Source organism: Schistocerca cancellata, chromosome 1 (genome assembly GCF_023864275.1).
Source record: "Schistocerca cancellata isolate TAMUIC-IGC-003103 chromosome 1, iqSchCanc2.1, whole genome shotgun sequence".
Lineage (NCBI taxonomy): Eukaryota > Metazoa > Arthropoda > Insecta > Orthoptera > Acrididae > Schistocerca > Schistocerca cancellata.
The window spans coordinates 1,056,658,360-1,056,672,528 of record NC_064626.1 but is presented as its reverse complement, the minus strand read 5'-3'; the positions used below and the strand labels follow the sequence as shown (position 1 = coordinate 1,056,672,528).

The window sequence follows — 14,169 nt, the reverse complement described above, 5'->3', positions numbered from 1 at the left end:
TCATCAAAGCTACGACGTTGTAAGAGAGTAGTAATTCTTTTACTGTTCGTGAAGAACGTGTCGCTTTTATCGTCTGTGATGAGTTAAAACATTCAGATCGTTTATCACGCTTTCTCCGTATCCTGTATCAAGCTCATTCGGCTATATTAATCAGCTAATGAGTGACTGGACATATTTTTTGTACCTTACTATATTTAAGTAAACTTCATAATAAATATTGGATTTCAAAGAAACTACTCTGCTACAACAATTTTTTTATGAATGTCGACGTAATTAAAGAGTTAAATTGAAAAAGTAAAAGCGGAGACAAAGTGGGAAAAGTGAAACGGAAAATGAGATTACTGGCAGTCTCAGGTAAATGTAAAATAGTGTACTTGATTGATGAGAACAACAGCCAACATGATATAAACGATAGTGTCTATCGGTCTGCTTCCTTTTTGAGAGCATCAAAATGGACGCAGACAGATGGACACTATCGGAAAATAGCCACCCCTTCTGTCGCAGTAAGTAAAAAACTAAATCTTGCATGCATATCGACAGATAAACAATAGTCATGGCGATACATTAAAGCGTGCTCCATGTCCTTGTCACAGAGTCAGCACGCAACATCATGCTGCAAATAATGATGTAACTTCCAGAAACCATCTGAAGATGAACCTGAAAAGGTTCGAAAACGTGTTCATGGAATAAAACAAAATTATTCAAAAAAGTGACTGGTTGGAGTTTTATGTACCAACTTATTTAAATTCAATTAACCGTCACGGGTTCGAAAATATCCATAATGGATAAGCTTAATGCCTTTTACGTTCTCGCGGAGATATTTCCATAGCAACTTTCGTCCCCTAACAAGAAGTGAAATACCAGTTTTAATAAATATAGCTTTGTAATTTTTTCAATGTTACCAAATATTTTCTGAAAAATTTTCGTCCCTTATAGCACTCCCTTAGGCGCTGAATTTCCAGAAACTGAAACACCTCTTTTTTTAAAAACAAGTTTCTAACCGATAAGTCGAATACCAGTTCTCGGCCGGCCGCAGTGGCCGAGCGGTTCTAGCCGCTACAGTCTGGAACCGCGCGACCGCTACGGTCGCAGGTTCGAATCCTGCCTCGGGCGTGGATGTGTGTGAAGTCCTTAGATTAGTTAGGTTTAAGTAGTTCTAAGTTCTAGGGGACTGATGACCACAGTAGTTAAGTCTCATAGTGCTCAGAGCCATTTGAACCATTTGAACCAGTTGTCATAGATGTGGCCTTAACAATCTGTCGGTAGTTCTTCACTAATTATTTATTTTCAAAAAAAGCTTTCACCCCCCCCCCCCCTTAGTGGTTGAATTTCCAAGAATACTGAAATACGTATTTTTTATTTTCTGATTGAGAAACCGGATAACAATTTTTGTAGTTCTAGATTCAAAATTTCCTTAATAGCGAAATACTTTCAGAAAGTCTTTCATACTGTAGTTCATTCCGTTAGGAGTGGAATTTCGGACAATCCATTCTTGAACGATATGAGATCTACTCCCATTTCATACTAGAAGTTTCTATCCTTAGCCATTTGGGATGGGCGATGTGTCAGTGAACCAGTCCGATCCTATTTCACCCCCTTATGGACTGAGTTTCATAAAACAGTGGTATACGTATTTTTTTGTCTGTGACCTAGAAGCCGAACACCAGTTTTCAAATATTTAGCTATAAAAAATGCTTTCGCAATGAAATATTTTTACAAAACGTTTCACCCCCTATTTCACCCTCTTAAGGGTTAAATTTCCAAAAACACTGACAAACGTATGATTTATTTCTAACAAGAAGCCAAATACAAATTTTCATACCTTTAGCTTAAAAAATGCTTGTAAAATGATAGCCGGCCAGTGTGACAGAGCGGTTTTAGGCGCTTGAGTCTGGAACCGCGAGACCGCTATGGTCGCAGGTTCGAATCCTGCCTCGGGCATGGATGTGTGTGATGTCCTTAGGTTAGTTAGGTTTAAGTAGTTCTAAGTTCTGAGGGATGACCTCAGAAGTTAAGTCCCATAGTGCTCAGAGCCATATGAACCATCTTTGTAAAATGATATAGCAGATGTAATAGACAGCCAACCAGTTGCAATGAGTGGTGCCTTTCGAATATCCTTTACCATGGTTCCGGCGGATTGAAACCCATATTCCTCAGTAGTACAGACAAACAGCATGTAGCTATTAACATGATTTGTTATTTTAATACACTGGTTTAACTGATGTGACAAGCCCTTGATTATAGGGCTCAACTTTTACATATTGACGTACACAACGTTTCCGACACATGTCATGTGGGAATAGCTTTACTGACTGACAGCTAATTTGAAGTTTGTTTGTCCTGCTGAGGAAGACTGGTTTAATCCCGTCGAAACCATCGTAAATATTATTTGACACCCAACATTTATTGCAACTGGTCGGCTGTCTATTAGACCCACTATACATTAACCGTTGTTGTAGTGCAGGCATGTTAAAATATATAATCTCAATGAAATATTTCCATAAAAACTTTCATCCTCCATTTCAGCCCCATGTTGTTGTTGTTATTGTGGTGTTCGGTCCGGAGACTGGTTTGATGCAGCTCTCCATGTTACTCTATCCTGTGCAGGCTTCTTCATCTCCAAGTAACTACTGCACCCTACATCCTTCTGAATCTGCTTGGTGTGTTCATCTCTTGGTCTCCCTCCACGATTTTTGCCCTCCACGCTGCCTTCCAATACTAAATCGGTGATCCCTTGATGCATCAGAACGTGTCCTACCAACCGATCCCTTCTTCTAGTCAACTTATACCACAAACTTCTCCTCTCCTCAATTCTTTTCAGTACCTCTTCATTAGTTACGTGATCTACACAACCCCCATAGGGGTTGAATTTCCAAAAACAGTGAAACATGTATTTTTTTCATTTCTGAGAAGCCAAATTTAAATTTTCAATGATTTAGCTTTGAAATGGTTTCATAATAACATATTTTTAGAAAAAGTCTCATCCCCCGTCTCATCCTCTTAGGGGTTCAATTTCCAAAAACACTGAAACTCTTATCTTTTAATTTGTAATCGAGAAGTTAAATACTAACATTCATAGATGTAGTTTTAAATATGCTTTGTTAGTTCTTTACTAATAATTTATTTTAAAAAATAACTCTCACTCACTATTTCACCCCCAATGGGGCTAAATTTCCAAAAATCCTGAAACATGTATTTCTTTATTTCTGACCGAGAAACCAAATACTAATTTTTCTAGCTCCCAAATTGCCTTAATAGCAACATTTAAAAAATTCATCCCATATTTCACCCCCTTAGAGATGGAATTTCGAAAAATCCCTTCTTAATATCCACACCTTCTCCCATTCCAAGTTCGGGCTGTCTGATGATGGCTCGGCTCTGAGCACTATGGGACTTAACATCTTAGGTCATCAGTCCCCTAGAACTTAGAACTAATTAAACCTAACTAACCTAAGGACATCACACACATCCATGCCCGAGGCAGGATTCGAACCTGCGACCGTAGCAGCCCCGCGGTTCCGGACTGCAGCGCTAGAACCGCACGGCCACCGCGGCCGGCTGTCTGATGATGAGTCAGTCAGTAAGTCACGACATTGCCTTTTACATACCACAAGAAGCAGTTCAGTCCTTCAAAATGAGAGCCAACAATCAAAATGTCTAACACCTGCCTTTTGTGTTGCACCTATACTGAAGCCATTATTTTCAATCTGTTTGAAAACTGCGAGTAGAGGGACAGTTCCTTGATTGGGCGCTGACTCTGATGCCTGCTCCTTGTCGTATATATAGCGATAGGACTGAAGGATGACAATTTGCCCGTCTTCGGAGAGCGGAGAATTTAGAGATTGCAATATGGAAACAGTGACGCATTGTTATTGGTCGTTTTAGCCTCCATACGGAATGTTTCTGGAAATTCATGGCGAAGCGGTGGAGAGGACATTCAGGCGGATGTCATGGTACGAGGAAGATTCGGGCTAGGCCTCAGCAGGTGTTGGATCGAGGACCGTCATAGGCGATGGAGCAAGGTTTCGAAACTTGAATGTGGAGAACGAGATGGAGGTCTACCGTTCTAGCCGTCCATGAGGTGTACTGGACGCCACATTCCTGACTGCAGCTGGTTTATGGTGGGCATTCTGCAGCTCCGGCACTGTAGGATTTTCACCGTGCACGACGAGCACTTTCAAACACCAGCAGCCATTGTCCAATTTGCATTTCGTAGTAGTTTGCAGCTTTGCGGGACACAGTCACTGCCGTTAATTACCACGTGTAGAAGCATGAAACCGGAATTTCCCTTTATATGGTGCTTGGTTCAAATGGCTCTGAGCACTATGGGTCTTAACTGCTGAGGTCATCAGTCCCCTAGAACTTTGAACTACTTAAACCTAACTAACCTAAGGACATGACACACATCCATGCCCGAGGCAGGATTCGAACCTGCGACCGTAGCGCTCGCGCGGTTCCAGACTGTAGCGCCTAGAACCGCTCGGCCACACCAGCCGGCTATATGGTGCTAGCCGTCAGTTTAGGGCCCGTGAGACGGCGACGGCAGCGCCATCTGCTTCCAGTAACGGCTGACGACGAATATCAGCACACAGTAATCCAAGTTCCATACATCGGTATCTGTTTCAAATCCTGAATATGTCGAGTTTTTTGCCTATGAACTATTATTTGCAGGCAGCATTGGTTATCTGTTATCATTTGAAGAAAACTGCTGCAGAATCGCCTCGAATACTTGTCGATGCTTTCGACGAACATGCTTGTGGGAAAACACAGCGTTGGAGTGCTTCAAAAAATTCAGAAGTGGTGATTTTGAGTTGAGAAACGACGAGCGCGGGAAACCACTGAAAACGTACCAATACAAAGAATTGCAGGCCTTATTGGCTGCAGGTGATACTAAAACTCAACAGGAACTCGCGGAACAGTTTAATGTGACGCAAAAAGCCTCCTGTCTTCTGTTGAAAGCTATGGAAAAGGTGCAGAAAGTGAGAAAATGGGTTCCACATTAACTGATTGAAAGACAGCAAGCAAATCGAAAGACCACTTCTGAAATGCTGCTCTACAGATACAAAAGAAAGTCGTTTCTCCATCAAATAGTGACAGGTGATGAAAAATGGATCCTAAGCGTCGTAAATAATGGGTGAATCCAGGCAAACCATGGACATCCATTGCAAGACCAAATCGATTTGGAAAGAAGACAATGCTCTGTGTTTCGTGGTATCAGAAGGGTGTCTTATATTGCTAGCTGACAAAACCTGTTGAAACCGTTAACACTGATCGCTACCAACAGCAAATGATCGATTTAAATCGAGCATTGCGTTAATACGATCGGAATATGGGAAAAACGCAACACGAAGTCTTATTGCTCCATGATAACGCCCAATCATACGCAGCAAAATGGGTCAGGGAAACGATCGAGGTGTTCAGTTGCGAAATATTAGGGCATGCGTCTTATTCTCCAGACTTTGCTCCGTCCGATTATCATCTCTTTGCTTCACTGGTACATGCTCTCGCTGGACAACGCTTCAATTCCTATGAAAATGTACGAAAATGGCTCGCTGACTGGTTCGCTTCGAAAGAAGAAATGGTTTTTTGGCGTGGCATTCATAGCCTGCCGGAGAGGTGGGAGAAATGTATAAATAACAATGAAGATTACTTGGAATAAAACATTGTTTATCAATTTCAAACAAGAGATGTGTAATTACAGCATCCATATTCCTGTTTCATACTTCTACAATTGGTAGTTTCAGTCAGATCGCAATATCGCAGTTAATGTCGGTGTAGGAGTTAATTTTCCACCCTCTCCTTAACTTTGTCAAGCTTTTTTCTTTCTTTTTCTTCTGCCTTGTCCCGCAGTTTTCGTAGGGTCGGCAATGTTACAATCGGTTTGGCATGGTTGAATTAAAGGGATGGCCAGATGCCCTTCCTGCCACCACCACGTACCCCTCCAAGATGGAATCAGTGTACCCCAGCTGTCTGCATACATTGGAAATCATCTGAGAGTGTGAATATGTTTGAAATGTCTGCAAGTCGTGTAACTGAGGCAGGACGTGTGGACCATCCCGGTATTCATCTAGTGGGATGAGGAAAACCGCCTAAAAACCACATCCAGGCTGGCCGGCACACCTGCAATCGTCGTTAATCAGCCGGGCGGATTCGACCCGGTGCCGGCCCGCCTACCCGAGTCCAGAAAACAGCGCATTAGCGCTCTCAGCTAACCTGGCGGGACCCCCAACTTTATCAAGCATACATCGGTAAATGCAATTCATTGCATTATACAAGAACTTGGATATAATCGATGTTGTTTATGTCAGGTCACGTAAAATGTCATTCCCCGTCAGTGCAATAAATTTATACTTACTTAAAATCTAAACCATCATCTCAGAAAATGCTTTTACCTTATTCAGTTATTCATTGTATTCATTTATGCGGTACTTGATAGGAATTATTTTGGAATATTTTACGTTGTGTCAATTTCAGATACACTGATAAGGGCCGCAATAGCCATTTGTGTATGAACTTTCCGTTGTCTAATATTCTACAATTATGTATACTGATGGGTGGTTCCGTGCCGTAGGATATTACCAGCCAGAAGGTCTGTGGAGGTATTCCACGTACCTTCCACCGAAACAGATGCGTGGTAACCGGCAGTAGGTAGGAAGCACACTACTATTTCATTCCACTGTAAAATGAATGTTAACAGATAGTATTTATTCAAAATACTGAAGAGAAAGTACTTCAATGCTGAAACAGACCAAGAAGCTATAGATTACGTCGAGAAAACAGTGTGGGAACAATAAAACCGAGAAAGGAAAAAGACAAGCATTTATTATGAATGTACTGAAAAGGTGAACAACAAAGGGAAAAAAAGTAAATTTCAGAACCAAAACAAAAATGCAAAATGGAAAGGAAATAGTACTGGGATTCGCTGATAATAAGATTATCCTGTCTGAACGTATGAAAGACTAAATGACAATATTAAATTCTGCCTTCAGATTACTTGCTAAATGTTACCAGATAAAATACACAAAACAGTGCCTGCCGAAAATAATTTTAAAAAGTAGAAACAAAATTACAGCTTCGTAAAAACAAATATTAATCGTACGAAAAGAAACTGTGTCACGTTATCAGTTGCGAAGCTTCCACTAAGCCGCTCCGACCTCGCAACATTTAACGGATTTTTCCGTGCCAAAGCCTGAGGCAACTTGCCAGACTTTGAGCCCATAGCTTGCGCTGTGTAGCAGATTAGGTTAGTCGAAGTTTCTACCTTTTTTTCTTTTGATTTGTTGCTTTTCTATGATAAAAGAGAAAAGCGGATTGCAGATGAAGTATAGCGCTGAAGCAAAGTATCGGGAAGTCACATACTTCATCACGAGTCGGAAACGAGATTATTCCAAAACTGTTAAAGCGGAAACGTACGTGTGTGTGTGTGTGTGTGTGTGTGTGTGTGTGTGTGTGTGTGCGTGCGTGTGTGTGCGTGTGTGCTTGTCAGGAAGTTACAGAGTAAATGTTGCCACTGGACTAGTATCTTTCATCACAGAAGGGTTCAGTTTGTTGTAAAGCATCGAATCCTGGCATTATACAGGGTGTTACAAAAAGGTACGGCCAAACTTTCAGGAAACATTCCTCACACACAAAGAAAGAAAATATGTTATGTGGACATGTGTCCGGAAACTCTTACTTTCCATGTCAGAGCTCATTTTATTACTTCTCTTCAAATCACATTAATCATGGAATGGAAACACACAGCAACAGAACGTACCAGCGTGACTTCAAACACTTTGTTACAGGAAATGTTCAAAATGTCCTCCGTTAGCGAGGATACATGCATCCACCCTCCGTCGCATGGAATCCCTGATGCGCTGATGCAGCCCTGGAGACTGGCGTACTGTATCACAGCCGTCCACAATACGAGCACGAAGAGTCTCTACATTTGGTACCGGGGTTGCGTAGACAAGAGCTTTCAAATGCCCCCATAAATGAAAGTCAAGAGGGTTGAGGTCAGGAGAGCGTGAAGGCCATGGAATTGGTCCGCCTCTACCAATCCATCGGTTACCGAATCTGTTGTTGAGAAGCGTACGAACACTTTGACTGAAATGTGCAGGAGCTCCATCGTGCATGAACCACATATTGTGGCGTACTTGTAAAGGCACATGTTCTAGCAGCACAGGTAGAGTATCCCGTATGAAATCGTGATAACGTGCTCCATTGAGCGTAGGTGGAAGAACATGGGGCCCAATCAAGACATCACCAACAATGCCTGCCCAAACGTTCACAGAAAATCTGTGTTGATGACGTGATTGCACAATTGCTTGCGAATTCTCGTCAGCCCACACATGTTGATTGTGAAAATTTACAATTTGATCACGTTGGAATGAAGCCTCATCCGTAAAGAGAACATTTGCACTGAAATGAGGATTGACACATTGTTGGATGAACCATTCGCAGAAGTGTACCGGTGGAGGCCAATCAGCTGCACACGCTGTACATGGTACGGAAACAACTGGTTCTCCCGTAGCACTCTCCATACAGTGACGTGGTCAACGTTACCTTGTACAGCAGCAAAGTCTCTGACGCTGAAATTAGGGTTATCGTCAACTGCACGAAGAATTGCCTCGTCCATTGCAGGTGTCCTCGTCGTTCTAGGTCTTCCCCAGTCGCGAGTCATAGGCTGGAATGTTCCGTGCTCCCTAAGACGCCGATCAATTGCTTCGAACGTCTTCCTGTCGGGACACCTTCGTTCTGGAAATCTGTCTCGATACAAACGTACCGCACCACGGCTATTGCCCCGTGCTAATCCATACATCAAATGGACATCTGCCAATTCCGCATTTGTAAACATTGCACTGACTGCAAAACCACGTTCGTGATGAACACTAACCTGTTAATGCTGCGTACTGATGTGCTTGATGCTGGTACTGTAGAGCAATGAGTCGCATGTCAACACCAGCACCGAAGTCAATATTACCTTCCTTCAATTGGGCCAACTGGCGGTGAATCGAGGAAGTACAGTACATACTGACGAAACTAAAATGAGCTCTAACATGGAAATTAAGCGTTTCCGGACACATGTCCACATAACATCTTTTCTTTATTTGTGTGTGAGGAATGTTTCCTGAAAGTTTGGCCGTACCTTTTTGTAACACCGTGTATAAGGAACCACTCTTATAATACAATGTTACAAAACCTCTGTTAAATACCAAATGAAAGCGAACACTGTAGTGTTATTTACGCTGACAAGCAAAACATTGTGACAACTGCCCATCGCAACGTTGGATGCCGCCTGATGGCACGTGACGCACTAACAAAAGTACGTAAGCGAAGCAGACACGGACAGGGGATCACCCTATTGAAGATATAGGCTACAAATGGTGAACTCGATTGAGATAAGCCACCTTGACAAAGGACAGATTATTGTAACGCAGAGCTTGTGAACGAGTACACCGAAACCGGCGAAGCTGATCGAATGTTCACGTGCTACTGTCGTCAGCATCTACAGAAAGAGGTAGAAGGACAGGGAAACTACCACTAGACGCTAAATGGTTGGACTTCCACGGCTCTTCACATAACGTGGTTTAATATATTTTGTATGGGATCTAAAATTTAAAAACCTCTCTCACACCGGCCTGATTTAGCTTCACTGATCAGGATAGTAAAAATATGCGTATATTAAGGGAATTTTCATTGACAAATCGGGCTTATCACATTCACACAGATCAATACTGTTCTATCCTGATTAAATTAAGCTTAACTTAAATTCCATAAGGCAGTGAAGCAATTTCGAAGTCTCGGTGCGACGAAAATTGTCAGTCGATCTCCTGGAAACATTTGTAATAGTTATTAACTTTCGGTGATCACATGGGGAAGACCGGAGATCTGCTGGTAAGACCGTGTTAGCCTATTTATTTGAAGTAACTGGATATCTTGAGCATACAAAACGGCAGGTTCGTCCAGTGTAAATCAGACGTTCCCCACTGATCCCGTGCAACACAGCGTAGTAAGCAGACACTGTCAATAATAATAATCCGTTAAATAATACGCGAACACACTTACTTTAGTTTAGTTCATGTATTAAATTCCTTCTCATACAGAATCTCATCAAGATGGCGACTAGCTCAATAATACATACATATACATCCTTCTTTCACGTCCCATCGGCAAGAACTCCCTATTCTTTTCATAAGAGAAAACATAGATAGCAGAGAAGCTATTCCATGGAGTAAATGGACGCTCCAAGGAATAATTGGGCTTGAAACTACTTTGCATTGATAATCGTTAAGATAAGAAGAGATATTTCGAGATATGTACTGAGTTATATAATGTATAAAATTTCTGAAAATATCGCGGAGAGACCGCTGCAAGAGACATTACAGTGGGGTTCGGAGGCTAGTCTGCTCTGTAAAGTAGGATAGATTCTCACAAAGATGCACACACAAGTGTGAAAGACGTGCATCTACATTGCACTTCTTTCACTTATTTACGATTTACGATATTGCAGTCATTTTATTATCATTACTAATACGGTAATAGTATACCTGCTGTTCTGCAGATTTTTTTCAGTATGACAGCACAATAAAACTTGAGAGAGGATTGGAGCAAGGTACTTTTATTTTATCTCCATACTCAGCAGCCTCCATCAGCAAGCCACATTGGCTTTCTTTTTCCCGCGCTGACCTTTCAGCTTAGAAGCATGGGCCGGTAGTTTGAACGACTTGGGAGCCGGCCGTGGTGGCCGAGCGGTTCTAGGCGCTTCAGTCCGGAACCGCGAGACTGCTACGGTCGCAGGTTCGAATCCTGCCTCGGGCATGGATGTGTGAGATGTCCTTAGGTTAGTTAGGTTTACGTAGTTCTAAGTTCTAGGGGACTGATGACCTCCGATGTTAAGTCCCATAGTGCTCAGAGCCATTTGAACCATTTTGAACGACTTGGAGAAGCCACAGTAGTCCTTCTTCTTACTCGTCTAAGTATTAGTACCAACCTGAAACTCAGTTTCTCCTGCACGTTTGGCTCTGGAAAGAGGCCCTGACGACTCCCTAACTAAATTATATCCAATCACGAGTCATTCCGCCAAGTCAGGAATGTCTGCTTGAACGGCAGCTAGTTCGGCGATAGATCCGTACCGCCTGATTGACCGGCGAAAAATGCGCCAATTCCCACCCCCACAAGGCCCGGCTCCGTTGGAGCAACGGCGGGTAGGCGGTTAGCAGTCGTGAGGAGTAGGTGGCGACATCCAGAAGAAGACGGTTGCAAGCTGGTAATCATGCGTGCTCTTGCTAGGTTCAGAAGTGGAGTGAGTCGCCAATACTTTTAAAGTGTTAGGTGATCTTTAATTTCGGAAGGATTTGCGCCTCATTGCTTTCATTTCTTCCTTGTTTTGCAATTTTGTTCTCGGACTTGGCGTCCGAGCTTGGTCGACTGCAGTATGCAAAGTATACGTGGGACTCTCAGTCACCACGTTCGGTATAATTCAACCCCCGTCGTAACTACTTCGCCTTCAGCGAATGTTTTTCCTTCTCCAATACTCGGTGATATTAGTGAACGTTTCATAACGGCCTTTGTGAGTTAGGTTTTCCCTTCTTTGTCAGCCACGTGTGAACCCGTGGCGAGTCGTTCTGCACACGATATGTAAACTGAACCAGAAGTAGCATGGCCCGCATTTCTTCTTATTCGTATTCGTAAATCAAGGTGTTGCAGAATGATTTTTATGAATTTTATTAGTTTACGGACGGGAGGCCGCTTTAATAACGTGCATCCACAAGTATTTTATAGTTTGCCTTTTCAGTATATTTACGTATTAGCTACTGGATCCCGTCTCTTACCTTTCACTAACTATTAGAGTAAATTCTTGTCTGAATGGTCGGCTCCCACCTTTCCTTGCCCATTTCGAACGCTAGTATTGTGGGTGACTGTCGAATTTAGGCCATATCCCCCTATGGCCCCCAGTCTTGTATCAACGTCCATAGGTAACAAAATATGTATATTCAATAATTATATTTCGTTTGTAAAAGTGTAATTTCGATTTAAAATAAATTGTTGTGCTTTTAATCCGACTTTCAATGAAAAGTGTTAACCCCATTTATAGAGATATCAAGGAAATGCTAGCATTGCAAGGCCCCCTACTTAAAAACGCTCCTCTTAAGATAATAAAATTAATTGTAAATCCCATGAGTAGTTTTTGTTTTATTGTGGTGGATAATTTTTTATGCAGACAGATAGGCGATCCTTGCTCCAGGCCCTAATCCTTTCTGATGCGCCGACAACCCTTGTACGTAGTGATCTGTATGAAATTCAACCCCAGTCCTCCCTTCTAGATAAGAGAAAGTCACAATGATAGGGCAGTTGTGAGCAAAATCCACGTTATGTGGTGAAAAGCGAGGCTCTGCCATTCTCGATCCCTTTTATTGGGCAAGGCACCTCTTTTAAGTGTTTCGAAGCACATTCTTTATCGTAAATTGTTGAAAATGGAGCTCCGCAGCAAACAACCCTACGTGTTCACTTGCTGGCACGACGACTTCATCAGTTACGATTGCAATGGGTACGGGAGCATCGGGATTCGACCGTGGATCAGTGGTAACGTGTCGGCTCTTCGCGTAAGTCACATTTTTCCTCCACAAACTCCGTGATTGAGGTAAACGGCTGCTCGAAACGTGCACCGCACCACGAACGCAAACTGGTGGGAGCAGTGTTATGCTTTGGGTGACATTCTCCGGTGCTTACATGGGACGTGCGGTAGTTACTGAAGACACGCTGACAGCCGCTAATCAGATGCATCCCTTCATGCGTGATGTCTTCCCCGACGACGATGTCATCTTTCATCAGTATGATTGTCCGCGTCTCTGAGCCAAAACAGTGCAACAGCAGTTTCAGAGCATTACAGTGAACTCGCACTCGCGTTGATGTCTCGACATAAGACGATAACATTCGTCGAAACGTCGTAGTACCTCCACATTACAACGAGGCTAGAAATGCGAGGGCTTTTCTCCATTTCCTTCCATTGACCCCTGATCTCACAAGGAAACCTCCCCATCGCATCGCCCCTCAGATTTAGTTATAAGTTGACACAGTGGATAGGCCTTGAAAAACTGAACACAGATCAATTGAGAAAACAGGAAGAAGTTGTGTGGAACTATGAAAAAAATAAGCAAAATGTACAAACTGAGTAGTCCATGGGTAACATATGCAACATCAAGGATAATCTGAGTTCAGGAGCGTCATGGTCCTGTGATTAGCGTGAGCAGCTGCGGAACGGGAGGTGCTTGGTTCAAGTCTTCCCTGGAGTGAAACGTTTACTTCCTTTATTTTCGCAAAGTTATGATCTGTCCGTTCGTTCATTGACGTCTCTGTTCACGGTAATAAGTTTAGTGTCTGTGTTTTGCGACCGCACCGCAAAACCGTGTGATTAGTAGGAGAAAGGACGTGCCTCTCCAACGGGAACCGAAAACATTTGATCGCAAGGTCATAGGTCAACCGATTCCTCCACAGGAAAACACGTCTGATATATTCTATGTGACACTGGTGACAGCATGTGCGTAACGTGACAGGAATATGTTGTCGACCCACCTAACTTGTACACTTTGCAAATGGGTAAAAAGATTCTTCTACCTTGCCCGATTTAGGTTTTCATGTGGATGTGATAAACACTCCCAAAAAAGTGATGAAAACATAAGAGTTTGTCACATAAACTGCAACAAATGAATGCAACAGTTTCACAGTCGGACAGTTTTCCCTGTGCTCTGTCAAAACATATGTTTCTAACGTTTTCAAATTTTTCCGTGTATAGACCGTCAAATCCTGCATATGTCCAAGCAAATCTGAACATGTCCTGGAATTTTGGAGAGCAAAGTTAATTATGTGTGAGTGCCTGAACTTTGATAATTGTCTGAAAATAAAAAATTAAACTTTTTACTCGAGGGAAGACTTGAACCAAGGACCTCTCAATCCGCAGCTGCTCACGCTAACCACGGGACCACGGCGCTCCTGACTTCACACTCTCGTTGATGTTGTATATCTCGCACATGGACTACTCAGTTTGTATATTTTGCTTATTTTTTCATAGTTCCACACAACCTTCTCGGTTGATCTGTGTTCAGTTTTTCTAGGCCTATCCACTGTGCCAGCTTATAACTAAATCTGAGGGGGGTGCGATGGGGAGGTTCCCTTGTCAGTATTAGCTTA

At 42.6% G+C, this 14,169-nt stretch overlaps 1 protein-coding gene across 1 annotated transcript in view; it reads left to right on the top strand.

The window, feature by feature from the left end:
• Positions 1–14,169, top strand: part of LOC126162937 (guanylate cyclase 32E) — a 935,168-nt gene that overhangs the window by 773,763 nt on the left and 147,236 nt on the right. The window lies entirely within an intron of this gene.